Below are 14,077 nucleotides of genomic sequence, written 5' to 3'. Positions count from 1 at the left end.
ATCATAGTCAATAATTCCCAAAATAGACAAGTTGGATTACATCAGATTAAGAAGTTTCTGCACTGCCAAGGATACAGTAATCAGTGTGAGTTGACTGCTCGGAATGGGAAAATATTTTTGTAAAGTATGCATCAGATAAGGGACTCATGACCAGAATAAACAGGGAACTGAAGCAGCTTTCCCCCCCAAAAAATGATCAACCCTATTAAAAGATGGAAGAATGAGTTGTAAAAAACACTCTCTAAGGAAGACATATAAATAGCCGAAAAGCATGTGGAAAAAAATGCTCAATATCTCTCATTATAAGGAGATACAGATCAAAACCACAATGAGATACCACCTAACCCCAGTCGGAATGGCGAAGATTAAAAAAAATGATAAGTGCTGGAAGGGGTGTGGTGAAGAGGAACTCTCCTACACTGCTGGTGGGAATATAAATTGGTCCAGCCACTATGGAGAACAATATGGAGATTCCTCAGTGATCTACAAATAGAACTACCATATGATCCAGCAATCCCACTCCTTGGTATCTACCCAAAGGACAGAATAATGCTTAGTCGGAAAAGTGCTTGTATGTCGAAGTTTATTATGGCATTATTCACAATTGCTAAGACATGGAACCAACTCAAATGCCCAAGAACAGATGAATGGATTGAAAAAAGTGTAGCACATGAACTCCGTGGAATACTACTCAACCATAAAAAAAGCAGGACCCTGACTTTTGACAGAAAGTGAATGAATATAAAAATTTACTGCTGAGTGAAGTAAGCCAGGCTATGAAGGAGAGATATTGTATGTTTCAGCTTAATATATACCGACTGTCCACACTCTAAAGCCAAAACTGAATGATGAGAGTGTATAGAAATATAGAAAATTGTTATAAATACCAGATACAGTGTGGAAAGAGGGTGGGTGATGGAGGAGAGTCTGAGGAAGGACATTACGGAGAAAAATAGAGAGGCAATGCATTTATGGGACAATAACCTGTATAGTATTTTCAACTGGGTTGGTGAGAAATATATACATGTCAGCATATTCACGTTGCAAGCAAAGTGACATATGTAATTAAAAGTGTAAAATTAATTGAAATTTTAAAAAGCCTATTTTGTCCAAAATCAGTATAGCAACTCCCGCTCTTTTTTGGTTTCAATTGCATGGAATACCTTTTTTCCAGCTCTTCACTTTTAGTCTATGTATGTCTTTATACATGAAATGGGTTTCTTGTAGGCAAAAGAAGGAGGGTTTCTGATATTTAATCCATTCAGCCAGTCTGTTTTGCTCTCTCTCTCTCTCTTTTGGTTTTGTATATGCTTTTTTCTGAGGTACTTGACTTCCAATGCATTTATGCTCTGAAGACCCATATCCATTTTTCTCACCCCATGTGGAACATTTTAAAAGAACAACCACATGAGATGGGAAAAAACAAGACTTTTTGAAGTTTGACTGTATATAAACCCTACCCAGCCTCTTTTTAAATCTGGTGGAATTTAATTTGAAATCACTTACAGAAAGAGCTCCCAAACTACACAAACACATGCAAACTAAACAATCTACTCCAGCAAAATTTCACAACCACTGATGAAGTTAAGATTTAAATAAATGTTCATAGAGACCAAGAATAATGAACAAACATGTTTCTACAATGTAGGCAAAACAGAAAAACCAGTCATAAGACAGAAGTTCAAAGCAATTATTACCCACAAGAACATATCAGAAAAGTAGCAAATAAACAATTCATGACAACTCATAAAACTAGAAAAATAACAACAAATGCCAGGTGAAAAGATAATAAAGATTTGAGCAGAAGTAAATAAAATAAAGAATTAATGATCTCTACAGAACATAAATAGAACCTAAACCTAAATAAAACCTTCTTTGAGAAGATAAACAAAATTTACACACCATTAGCTATGTTAATCAAGAAACACAGAAAAGAAAACCAGATGGATACAATCAGCAAGGAAATAGACTCTATTAAAATGGACACAGAAGAAATAACATGCATAATCAGAGACAACTATGAGCCATTATATACCTCCAATAAGAAAACCTGGAGGAGATGTAGAGCTTTCTGGACATGTAAAATTTATCATGATTGAAAAAATAGAAAGACTTAATTGAATCATGAGAATCCATAAAATGTGTTCAGTAATACATAAATGAAAGAAAGATAAAGAAAAGAGAATGATGGAGGAAGAGAGGGAGGAGAGCTGGGAGGGAGGGAAGAGGAAAAGGTGAGAGAGAGAGAGAGAAAAGAAAGAAAGAGAGAAAAAATGAAAAAGGAAGAAAGAAAGAAGAAAAAAAAAATAAAGAACACAAGAAAGGAAGAGACTTCCATCTCTAGGCCCCTGGCTGTGTGAAAAATCAAAAGTTTCTTGCACGGGTGCACCACTTAATTGAAAGAGCCTGATATGCACTCAATAACAGCACCATAGTAGAGTAAGTGAAAGTAAAGAGAAAGTTTGTTTATACAAACTGCGACTCAGCTCCGAAAAAACTCACCACTGCAGCACTTGGAGTAACATCGCTGGCAAACGCAGGTTCTGTGTTGTTTGTCTGGAGCCAAAATGGCACAGCTGTAGGATTTCTTATGGGGAGATAGGATATGGCCAGGATCGCAGTACCCCTTGTAAATGCACTTAAAGGGCCGAATGTTCTGGACTTAAGTCATTTAGTTGTGTTATCCGGGAACACAGTGCTATGTTCCTGGAGACTTGATAGGCTGTCCAGACCACAGGTTGTCCTTATAAAGTTGTCTACTTCTTTACCTTGCGTGACCCATGAAGCAAGACTTCCTCCATCTTAAGGAGAATCCACAGTGAGACTCCATTTTCTTAACACTGGCCAGCAAGGAAAACAGAGGCAGGCGCATCACTGCCCCCCACCCCACTTTCAGGCTCCCAAGACCAGGACCCCGCCCTCCAGAGAGAGTGGCCCTTGCTCTGCAGGAGACCTCCAGTTCTATCTCTAGGCTCCTGGCCAGCAAGGGAAATTGAGGCAGGGATATCACTGCCCCTGCCCCACTTCCAGGCTCCCAAAACCAGAACACCAGCCCCCAGAGAGAGTGACCCTTTCTCTGAAGGAGACCTCCAGTTCCACCTCTAGGCTCCTAGCCAGAAAGGAAAACTGAGGCAGGGGCACCACTGGCCCCTGCCCCACTTCCAGGTTCCCAAGACCAGGACCCCACCTCCCAAAGAGGTAGGCAGGGTTTTATAATTTTTTTTCTTTGCTCTTCCTTTTTGTTTTGTTAATACTCTGCTTTCCCCTGTCCCACAGAGTGGCCTTAGCTCTGCAGGCGACCTCCAGTTCCATCTCTAGTCCCTGGCAAGATTGTGGCTAACTTGTGGCTCAGGACTTTTTCTTTATTCTCCTCTATATTCCTTTCTTTTCTCTTACATTACCCTCTCTTCCTCATCCTCCACCCTGCTAGAGGAATTAGAAAGATCTAGAATCACAGTTCTGAAATTCTCTAGTATGTAAGGTTCCCTGGGATGCTCCCCTGTACTGACCCACCTGTGAAAAAGGAGATAATACTCTTCAGACACCTGAATAGAATACACCTCTTGAAACCACATTGCTAAAAGAAAACAGAAGAGAGACTTACACACACATTATATCACAGCAAAAGGGAAACACACTTGATCCTAGTTGAAGAAACGTTCTCATAAGAGGTATCCAAAAGAGAATATATCTTCCAATGGCTAGAAGTAGAAGAAGAGACTCAGGCCTGAATAAACCAGGAAATATGTATCCATCAAAGGAACAGAGTAACTCCCTTCCATCTCTCCTAAAATCTGAAGACATTACCAAAATGTCCGGAAAAAATTTAGAACATTCATGGTGAACAAATTCTATGAGTTGGAACAGAGAAGAGGTAATGAACTACAGGAGATTAGGAAGTCCTTCTGCGATATGAAAGGAGAAATGAACACTTTGAGAAAGAATCAAATGGAGCTATGAAAGATTAAGTCTGTAAAACAGGAAATCAAAAACTCTCTCAAATGTATTAAAAAGTCATCTAGACCATGCTAAAGATCAAATCTCTGATGTAGAAGTTAAAACCTCTGACCTAGAGAAAAACATCAAGAAGATAGAGAAAATAACAACAACAACAAAAAAGACGACGATAATATACGAGAAATACTAGATTCCATGAGACACCCAAACATCAGAATAATTGACATCCAAGAAGGTGAAGAAACTAATAAAGCATGGAAAATCCATTCCATGAAATCCTGGAGCACATTGTAGCCAGACTGTCCAGGACCACAGATAAAAACATGATACTAAAACTGGCAAGAGAGAAACAAGAAGTAACTTACAAAGGTCATCCCATCAGGCTAATACAATGCAACAAAGAAAAAATGGGAAGATGTATTATTGAAAGTGTTAAGAGAAGAAACAATTTCAACCAAGATTATTATATACTGGAAGATTATCCTTTATATGGGAAAAAAAATTAAAATCTTCTCAGACAGACTAAACCTGAAAAAATTTTCTAACACTAGACCAGCTCTTCAAGAAACCCTGAAGAATGTACTGTTCCAGGAAAACTAAAGAATTAACAGACAGAAACAAAGAAATAAAAAGCAGCTAAGACAGTGGCCAACTTAAACATAGAGACAGATGCAGTAACGTTGATCATAACATTGAATGTAAATGGATTAAATTCTCCAATCAAGAGACAAAGACTGGGACCAGCAGTTAGCGTAATGGCTATGTCACTGGACTCCCATGTAGTTGACGGCGGTTCGAGTCCCGGACCCGGTGGCTTAAACTCATGCTGGGCGCGTGTGCGTGTGTGCCCAAGATCCTGAGAGGAAAATAGAGAAGGGATTGCAGTGTAGCCATCCCACCTGGGGGGTGATTTCTCGCTTTCTGTCTCTCTGTCCCTCTCTGTCTGTCTGGCGAGCACACACGTGTAGCTATTCAGCCAAAACCCCCCCCCCCCAAAAAAAAAAAAAAAAAAAAAAAAAAAAGACAAAGACTGACTGGATAAAAAACCCAGAAACCCTCTATCTGTTGCCTACAGAAAATCCACCCTCATGGAGAAAGACATACATAGACTGAAACTGAAGGGTTGAAAAATGTTTTCCATGCAAATGGGAACCAAAAAACAGCTGGAGTCCCGATACTAATTTCTGACAAAATAGGCTTTAAAACAAAATCTGTTCGAAGAGACAAAGAAGGGTACTATATTATAGTAAAAGGATCAATAGAACGAGAAGATATAACCCTTATAAATATCTATGTGCCTAATACAGGAGAACCCAAGTATGTGAAAGAAAGACTACAGGAGAACCCAAGTATGTGAAAGAAAGACTGATAGATCTAAAAGAGGAGATAGACTGCAATACACTAATTGTTGGAGACTTCAACACTACACTATCCCCTCTGGACAGATGATCTAGAAAAAAAATAGATAAAGAGATAAAAGACCTAAATGATACTATAAATCAAATGGACTTAACAGACATCTATAGAACTTTGCATACAAAAACTATGAGATACACTTTTTTCTCACCACCACATGGAAACTTCTGGAAGATTGACCACATCATAGGGCACAAAGCAAGCCACTACAGATTCAAAGGCATAGAAAATATATCCAGCATCTTCTCTGACCATAATGGAATTAAAATTTAGTTTAATTTCAAGAGAAATCCTCAAAATACTAAAATACATGGAAACAAAATAACCTACTCCTGAATGACTCAAAAAATAAAGACTAAAATCAAAAGATTCATGGACTCCAATGACAATGAGGACATGAGTTTCTATAATTTTTGGGACACTGCTAAAGCAGTGCTCAGAGGGAAGTTAATAGCAATCAGTGCACATAAGAGGAAAACAGAAAGAAGGCAAATAGAGCACCTATCATCATGCCTTAGAGAACTGGTAAATAAACAGCAAAAAAATAAATATCCAAAAAACTCCAGGAAAAAGGAAATAATAAAGATCCGAGCAGAAATAAATGAAATAGAAAATAAATGAACTATACAGAAAATAAATAAAAGTGAAAGCTAGTTCTTTGAAAAGATCAGTAAAACCAACACACCACTAGCAAGACTTATTAAGAAAAAGAAAAAGGGTCTAGGTGAATCAAATCTGCAATGAAATAGGCAATATAACAACAGAAAAATTAGAAATATAAAACTCCTTTAGAGGATTCTATGAACACTTATATGCAAAGAAACAAGACAATCTGGATGAGATGGACAAATTCCTGGACACATATAGTCTACTGAGATTGAGCCAGGATGATATAGAAAGTTTGAATGGGCCCATAACAAACTAGGAGATTGAAGCAGTAATAAATAACCTCCCAAGAAAGAAAAGCCCTGGCCCTGATGGATTCACCTCTGAATTCTACAAAACTGTCAAAGAAGAGTTAACCCCCACTGTGCTCAAGTTAATTCTAAAGATCCAAAAGGGTAAAACTCTCTTTAACTCAATCTATGAAGCCTCTATCACCCTTATCCTTAAAACAGATAAGGACAGGTCCAGGAAGGAAAACTGTAGACCAGTATCTCTGATGTATATAAATGCAAAGATTATTAACAAGATACTAGTAAATCGTATCCAACAACTTATAAAATAGATTATACATCATGACCAGGTAGGCTTTATTCCAAGAATGCAAGGTTGGTTCAACATAGGCAAAACCATAAATGTAATACACCATATTAATAGGAAGAAAGATAAAAACCATATGGTCATATCAATTGATGCAGAAAAAGCATTTGTTAAGATAGAACATCTCTTCATTATCAAGACTCTCAGCAAAATTGGCATAAAAAGGTCAATTCTCAACATAATAAAAGCTATCTATGAAAAACCCAGAGTGAACATCATCCTGAATGGAGAAAAGCTGAAAGATTTCCCAATAAAAACAGGTAAAATACAAGGATGCCCACTTTCTCCACTCCTTTTCAATGTAGTACTGGAAGTCCTCACCAATGCAATCAGAAAAGAGGAAGAAATTAAAGGTATCCAAATAGGAAAAGGAGAGGTGAAACTCTCTATTCGCAGATGACATGATTTTATACATAGAAGACCCAATGGTTTCCATGAAAAAATTTCTGGAAGTAATGTACAAATATAATAAAGTTGCAGTATACAAAATCAACATACAGAAATCTATAGCATTTCTATATAAGAACAACAGGCAGACATAGATAGAACTAAAAAAGTTTATTCCATTTACCATAGCCACAAAATGTCTAAGATACTCAGGAATAAATCTAACCAAAGAAGTTGAAGACCTCCACAAGGAAGACTATAAGAAGCTAAAAAAAAAATTGAAAATGACACAAAAAAGTGGAAGGACATCCCATGTTCCTGGATTGGAAAAATTAATACAATAAAAATGGCAATTTTACACAAATTGATCAAAATATTTAATGCAATGCCAATCAAAGACACATTCTTCACAGATCTAGAAAGACAATCATAAAATTCGTTTGGAATCATAAAAGACCCCTTATTGCCAGAGCAATTCTACAAAAGGAAAGTGGAGTTGGCTGCACCTCACTCCCTGACCCCAAAATATACTACAAAGCTGTGGTAATCAAAACAGCATGGTACTGGCACAGAAACAGACATGTGGACCAATGAAACAGAATAGAGTCCCAGAAATAAATTCCCAAACATACAGTCAACTGATTTTTGGCAAGGAGTACAGTCAATGCAGTGGGAAAAGGAAAACCTCTTCAGCAAATGGTGCTGGAAAAACTGGATTTTCATCTACAAAAAGATGAATCTGAACCCCTACCTCTCACCTCTGAGAGAAATTGAGTCAGGGTGGATCAAAAATCTAAATCTAAGAACTCAAACCTTAAAACTGTTGCTCCTAGAAAACACTGGGGAAACTCTAGGAGACATGGGGGTAGGAAAAGACTGAAAGGTTCCTGCAGATAACTGGCCGATCCTCCTTGTCCAGGGAGTGCTACGGCGACCCCAATCAACCACAAAAGTTGGTTCTTGATGCAAAATACAAGAGGCTTTATTTCTAGCGCGCTAGGACTTCACTCCCGGTCATGCAAGACACGATGGTGAGTGAAGCCCCAAACAAAGGGGCATTCATGTTACATAGACACACGTCCATGGAAAGAATGAGGAAGTAAATTAAGGGGCTTTCTACAGGGAGCTAGCAAATTGCCCCGGGCTTCCACAACTTTAGCAGTTTATAATGAGAGCGGCATCAGCTTTAGTACAGAAGTGAAAAAGGCAAAGGTTAAACTTTATGTTTACAAAACAGGATAGGCACAGTTTAATTTTATTCTTACAAGATTTCTTATATAAGATCCCCAAAGCACAGTCAATAATTCCCAAAATAGACAAATGGGATTACATCAGACTAAGAAGTTTCTGCATGGCAAGAGACACAATAATTCATGTAAATCAACAGCCTTCAGAATGGGAAAATATTTTTGTAAATTATGCATCAGATAAGGGACTGATAACCAGAATTCACAAGGAAATCAAAAAGCTGTTCAGAAAAAAGTTGATCAACCCTATTAAAAGATGGGAGAATAAGCTGAAAAAACCACTCTCTAAAGATGACGTATGAAATTCCAAAGGCATATGAAAAAATGCTCAACATTCCATATCTTAAGGGAAATGTAATTCAAAACAACAATGAGATACCACCAACCCCAGTCAGAATGTATAAGATTAAAAAAAAAATAAAAACATAAAGTGATAAGTGCTTGTGGGGGTTTGGTGAAAGGGAAATTCTCTTACACTGCTGGTGGAAATGTAAATTGGCCCAACCACCATAGAGAACAATTTGGAGATTCTTCAGAAATCTACAGATAGAACTACCATGTGATCCAGCAATCCCACTACTTGGTATCTACCCAAAGGACAGAAGAATTTTCATTGGAAAAGAGCTTGCACATCCATGTTTATTGTGGCACTATTCACAATTGCTAATACATGGAATCAACCCAAATGCCCCGAAAGAGTTCAATGGTTTGAAAAACTGTGGTACCTATGCTCTATAGAATACTATTCAGCCATTAAAAAAAAAACCTGGATTTTGACTGAAAGTGGAAGAATATGGAAGATTTACTGTTGAGTGAGGCAAGCCAGGCTATGAAGGAGAGACATTGTATGTCCCCACTTAATATATACTGAGTGTCCATGCTCTATGACTGAAACTAATTGACTAAAGGATATACAAATACAATAAATGGGTGTAAATACCCCTCAAAAAAGAAAGAAAAAGAAGAGAGGGAAATAATGAAAAAAAGAAAGAAAGAAAAAATGAATGAAGGAAGGAAGGATGAAAGAAAAGGGCAGGTAGACCAAGGTCTGGATGGCTGCACTTTTAAATTCTACAAAATTATTTATTTATTTATTTTTTAAAAAATTCATATTTCATTTTCTTTCATACTTTCAATCACTTTATTTAGCTTACAAAATGAATATTTCAACAGGTGAACACTTCTTCCCAGTGCAGTTGATAAAACTATAAAATATCTTCAACAGATAATACCACATTTCTTTGTACCATTAATGTTTTGCTGCCCTATTTTTTTCTAAATGTCCTTCCTCAGACCCTCCTCTTTCACACACACTATATCAGGTATTTACATCTGTATACAGTGTTTCTATATCCTTTAGTCAATCAGTTTCAGTAATAGAGTGCGAACACTCAATATACATTATGTGGGGACATACAATGCCTCTCCGTCATAGCCTGGCTTACTTTGCTCTGCAGTAAATCTTCCATATTCATCCACTTCCTGTCAAAAGCCAGGTTTTTTTATGACTGAATAATATTCCATTGAGTATATGTGCCACAGTTTTTCTATCCATTCATCTGTTCGTGGGCATTTGGGTTGTTTCCATGACTTAGCAATTATGAATAGTGCTGCAATAAACATCAATGTGCAAGCATTTTTCCGATTAAGTATTATTCTGTCCTTAGGGTAGACACCAAGTAGTGGGATTGCTGGATCATATGGTAGGTCTATTTGTAGATTTTTGAGGAATCTCCAAATTGTTCTCTACAGTGGCTAGTCCAATTTACATTTCCACCAGCAGTGTAAGAGAGTTTCCCTTTCACCACACCCCCACAAGCACTTACCACATTTTTTTTTTTAATCTTAGACATTCTGACTGGGGTTCAGTGGTATCTTATTGTTGTTTTGATCTGCATTTTCCTTACAATGAGGGATGTTGAGCATTTTTTCCTATGCCTATTCGTATGTCATCTTTAGACAGTGGTTTTTTTCAACTCCTTCTCCCATCTTTTAACAGGATTGATTGATCATCTCTTTCTGGAACAGCTGCTTGAGTTCCTTGTGAATTCTGGTTATCAGTCTTTTGTCTGAAGCATAGTTTACAAAAATATTTTCCCATTCTGAGGGCTGTCGATTCACACTAATTACTGTGTCTTTTGCCATGCACACACTTCTTAGTCTGATGTAATCACATTTGCCTATTTTGGGGGGTATCTAATGTGCTTTGGTGGTCTTATTAAAGAAGTCTTTCACTACTCCAATGTCTCCTAGAGTTTCCCCAGTGTTTTTTTAGGAGCAATTTTATAGTTTAAGGTCTTAGATTTAGATCTTTGATCCATCTTGACTTTATTTTTGTCAGAGGTGAGAGGTAGGGGTTCAGATTCACCAGTTTTTCCAGTACCATTTGCTGAAGAGGTTTTCCTTTTCTCACTGCTTTGACTGGTACCCTTTGTCAAAAATCAGTTGACTGTATGTTTGGGAATTTATTCCTGAGGACTCTATTCTGTTTCATTGGTCCACATGTCTGTTTCTGTGCCAGTACCATGCTGTTTTGCTTACCACAGCTTTGTAGTGTATTTTTGGGTCAGGAAGTGAGATGCCACCCACTCCACTCTTCGTGTGCAGAATTGCTTTGGCAATACAGGGTCTTTTATGATTGTCTTTCTAGATGTGTGAAGAATGTGTCTGGTACTTTGATTGGCATTGCATTAAATATTTTGATCAATTTGGTAGAATTGGCATTTTGATTATATTAATTCTTCCAACCCAGGAACATAGGATGTCCTTCCACTTTTTTTGTGTCATTTTCAATTTCTTTTTTTTTTTTTTATCGCCTCGTAGTTTTTCTTACAGATGTCTTTAACTTCTTTGGCTAGCTTTATTCCTAAGTATCTTATACTTTTTGTGCTATGGTAAATGTAGTTTATATTTTCAGTTCTATCTCCATCTGTCTCTTTTTCATATATAGAAATGATATAGATTTCTGTACGTTAATTTTGTATCCTGCAACTTTACTGTATTCGTGTATTGCTTCCAGAAATTTTTTCATGGAAACCATTGGGTCTTCTATGTATACAATCATGTCATCTACAAATAGAGAGAGTTTCACCTCTTCTTTTCCTATTTGAATAACTTTAATTTTTTCCTCTTTTATGATTGCATTGGTGAGAACTTCCAGTACTATATTGAAAAGGAGTGGAGAAAGTGGGCATCCTTGTCTTGTACCCATTTCTTAGTGGAAAAGCTTTTAGCTGTTCTCCATTGAGGATGATGTTCACTCTGTTTTTTTCATAGATAGATTTTATTATGTTTAGAAATAACCCTTCTATGTTTATTTTGCTCAGAGTCTTGATCAAAAAGGGATATTTTTTCTTATCAAATGCTTTTCCTGCATCAATTGACTTGACCATATTGTTTTTATCTTTCTTCCTGTTAATATGGCATATTACATTTATGATTTTGTGTATGTTGAAGCAATCTTGCATTTCTGGAATAAAGCCTACCTGATCATGATGTATAATCTTTTTTACAAGTTGTTGGATACAATTTGCTATTATTTTGTTGAGAATTTTTGCATCCATATTCATCAGAAATATTGGTCTATAGTTTTCCTTCCTTGTTCTGTTCTTATTTTAAGGATAAGGGTGATAGAGGCTTCATTAAATTTATTAAGGTGAGATTCACCATTTTGGATCTATAGAAAAAACTTGAGCAGAATAGGGGTTAATTCTTCTTTGAAGGTTTTGTAGAATTCAGAGGTGAAGCCATCAGGGCCGGGGCTTTTCTTTTTTGGGAGGTCATTTATTACTGATTCAATCTCCTGGCTAGTTATGATCCTATTCAGATTTTCTATATCCTCCTGTCTCAATCTTTATAGATTATATGTGCCTGGAAGTTTGTCCATCTCATCCAGATTGTGCTGTTTCTTGGCATATATATGTTCATAATATCCTCTAATCATATTTTGTATTTCTTCTATGTCTGTTGTTATTTTGCCTGTTTTATCGCAGATCTGATTCACATGGTTCATTTCTTTCTTCTTCTTAATAAGTCTCACTAGTGGTTTATCCATTGTGTTAATATTTTCAAAGAACCAGCTTTCACTTTCATTTATTTTCTGTATAGTTTGTTTATTTTCTTTTTCATTTATTTCTGCTTGTATCTTTATTATTTCCTTTCTTCTGGAGTTTTTTTGGATGTTTCTGCTGTTGCTTTTCCAATTCTCTAAGGCATGCTGTTAGATAATCCATTTGCTTTCTTTCCATCTTCCTCTTATGTGCACTAATTGCTATGAACTTCTTTCTTAGGACTGCTTAGCAGTGTTCCAAATATTATGGAAACTTGTGTCCTCTGTCTTTTGCTTCATGAATCTTTTGATTTCAGTCGTTTTTTCTTCAGTAGTTTTGGAGTCATTCAGGAATAGGTAATTTTGTTTCCATGTATTTGAGTATTTTTGAGGATTTCTCTTGAAATTAATCTCAAATTTAATTCCATCATGGTCAGAGAAGATGCTGGATATTGATTCTATGCCCTGAATCTGTAGAGACTTGCTTTGTGTCCTATGATGTGGTCAATCTTTGAAAAGGTTCCATATGGTGTTTAAAAAATAGTGTATCTTATGGTTTTTGGATGGAAAGTTCTATAGATGACTGTTAAGTACATTTAATTTATGGTATCGTTTAGATCCCTTATCTCTTTATCGATTTTTTGTCTAGATCTGTCCAGAGGGAATAGTGCAGTGTTGAGGTCTCCAACAATTAGTGTGTGGTAGTCTATCTCCCATTTTAGATCTGTCTTTCCTTCACATATTTGGGTGCTCCTGTGTTAGGTGCATAGATATTTATAAGTGTTACATCTTCTTGATCAATTGACCCTCTTTTTTCTTTCAATTCTACATTTTTATTATCTTCCAAATGTATCCATCTCTCTGTTCCATGAAGTTGGCTCCTAAATTTGAGGATATGATGTCTCACTTTTTTTTTTTAATAGCCAGAGGGCACATGCATTTGCCAGAGAGAGAAAGAAAACCCCCCAGTGAGGCATGGTCATTCTGCAATCCCTTCTTCTCCATTTCTCTATCCTGTAGAGATTTTTTCCCTCTTTTTAAAAAATTTTTATTTAAATTTATTGATTTGCATTCATTCACTGTACATCACTACAGCATACAAAATGAGATTTTCCATCCAGGGTACACTGTATATTGTCTCAATCAAGCACATCAACAAACATGTTATTGTCAGCAAATAATTTTCCATTTCTTGTTTTCTGTATGTTTTCCTTTTTTCCCCCCATCCTTGATTCCCTATCTCTTACCCTCTGCCATCTCCCACTCTCCTCCCACACTGTCTCTGGTATCTATGTTTGCTTTCTATACTGTTTTTCCCCCACATTTTATTGAATTACTAAAGACCTTAATTAATCTAAATACTTTCATAACAAACACAGGTGATATATACATTTCCATGAACACAAGTATAACCTTAGGCATCTTATAAATTAGCACCTAGCTGGGGCTATATGTCTTACTGCAGTCATTGAATAGATTTTTTTTTTCTGAAAAATTTTTTTGTAACTTAATTTACATTCTTTCCCGAAGCATCATTACAGCATACAAAATGTGATTTCCCATCCAGAATATACTGCATAGTGACATAATCATTCATATTATTATAAAAATTTCCATTTCTACTTCCTAGAATTATTTTTACCCTTCTTTCTGACCCTCTGTCCTTTCCCACCTCTTCTCACACTATCTCTGGTGTCTACAATTGTCTTCCATTCCTTTCCCACCCACATTGTATTGATCACACAATTTCTTACATAAT

This window comes from Tupaia chinensis, unplaced genomic scaffold (assembly GCF_000334495.1).
Source record: "Tupaia chinensis unplaced genomic scaffold, TupChi_1.0 Scaffold000212_1, whole genome shotgun sequence".
Taxonomy (NCBI): domain Eukaryota; kingdom Metazoa; phylum Chordata; class Mammalia; order Scandentia; family Tupaiidae; genus Tupaia; species Tupaia belangeri.
The sequence above is the reverse complement of the archived record's forward strand: the minus strand, read 5'-3'. Positions refer to the sequence as shown.